The following is a 1,862-nucleotide window of genomic DNA, read 5'->3' on the forward strand; positions in this document are numbered from 1 at the left end:
CATTTCTGATCTTATTTATTTGAACCTTCTCTCTTTTCTCCTTAGTGAATCTAAGAAGAATTTTGTAAATTTTGTTTTATCTTTTTAAAGAACCAGTTCTTTGTTTCATTAATTTTTTCTGTTGTCTTTTTCTTCTCTATTTCATTTATTTCCACTCTAATTTTTATAATTCTCTTCCTTCTATTGACTTTGGGGTTTGTTTGTTCTTCTTTTCCTAGTTCTTCAAGGCGTCATGTTAGGTTGTTTATTTAGTATTTCTCTTGTTTCTTGAGGTAGGCCTGTAATGCTATAAACTTTTCTCTTAGTTCCACTTTTTCTGGAACTCGAGAATTTTAGTATGTTTTATTTTCATTTTCATTTGTTTTTATGTATCTTTTGATGTCTTCTTTCATTTTTTCTTTGACCCAGTAGTTGTTCAGTAGCATGTTGTTTAATCTCCACATATTTGTGGTTTTTCCAGTTTTCTTCTTGTGGTTAATTTTCAGTTTCATACAGTTGTGGATGGAAAATATGCTTGGTATGATTTCAATTCTAGTCTTGAGACTAGTTTTGTGTGTCAACGTACTGTTTATCCTTAAGATAGTTCCATGTGCGTTTGAGAAGAATGTGTATTCTGTCATTTGGGGATAGAACATTCTATAAATAGCAATTAATGCATTTGGTCTGTGTTATTTAAGGCTGATATTTCCCTATTAGTTTTTTTGTTGGGCGATCTAGTCATTGCTGTGAGTGAGGTATTCAGGTCCTCTACCATATATTTTTTTTGGTCAGCTTCTCCCTTTAGATATGTTAGTAAGTGCTTAATATATTTTGGCACTCCCTGGTTGAATACATATATATTGATAAGTGTTGTGTCTTCTTGATAAATTGTCCCCTTTATCATTATAAATGTCCATCTTTATCTTTTGTTACTTGTCTTGATATCTATTTTGTCTGAAATAAGTACTGCTATACCCACTTTTCTCAGGATGCCATTTACTTGAAGTATTATCTTCCACCCCTTTATTTTGAACATACATTTATCTTTGGAGCTGAGATGAGTCTCCTGCTGCAACATATAGTTGGGTGTTGTTTTTTAATCTATCCTGCTACTCTGTGCCTTTTGATTGGTAAGTTCAGTCCACTTACACTTAGGTTGATTATTGATATATGAGGATTCATTACAGCTATTTTATCTATTTTCTGGTTGCTCTGTATCTCTATTATTTCTTTTCCCTGGTGATTCTTTCTGCTATTTTAGTCTGGTGGTTTTCTATGATTCTTTTCTGTTTCCTCTTTTTTTATGTTTCATGTCTCAGCTCTGGATTTTTGTTTTGTGGTTACCATTAGGTTACCATGTAAAATGTCTCATACATACAATAGTTCCTTTTTCTCTGATTGTCTTTTATCTCCATTCACCTGTCCACGTCGTTCCTTTTCTTCTTCCCGTTTTATGATTTTTGTTGTCATAAATTTTCTCTTTTTATGTTGTGCATTCATTACCAAATTGCAGTATAGTTATTTTTAATGCCCCTTAAACTTTATGTTATAATTAAGTATAATTTAATATCCTATTCTAAAGTAGAGTTGCAATTTCCTGCTTCTGTCTGTATGCCAATCATCTTACTCAAAGTTTTGTATATTTTTGTCTTTTTGTTTCTGGTAGAAGAGCTTCTTTCAACATTTCTTGTAATTCAGGTCCTGTGGTGGTAAATTGTTTGTTTGTTTGTTTGTTTTTGTCTGGAAAAGCCTTTATTTCTCTTTAATACTTAAAGGATAACTTTTCTGGATATATTATCCTAGACTGATTGTTCCTCTCTTTCAATATTTTGAATATTTTCTTCCATTCTCTCCTGATTTGTAATGTTTCTACTGACAAATCT

The sequence above is a fragment of the Pteropus alecto genome, unplaced genomic scaffold, assembly GCF_000325575.1.
Source record: "Pteropus alecto unplaced genomic scaffold, ASM32557v1 scaffold25, whole genome shotgun sequence".
NCBI classification, from domain to species: domain Eukaryota; kingdom Metazoa; phylum Chordata; class Mammalia; order Chiroptera; family Pteropodidae; genus Pteropus; species Pteropus alecto.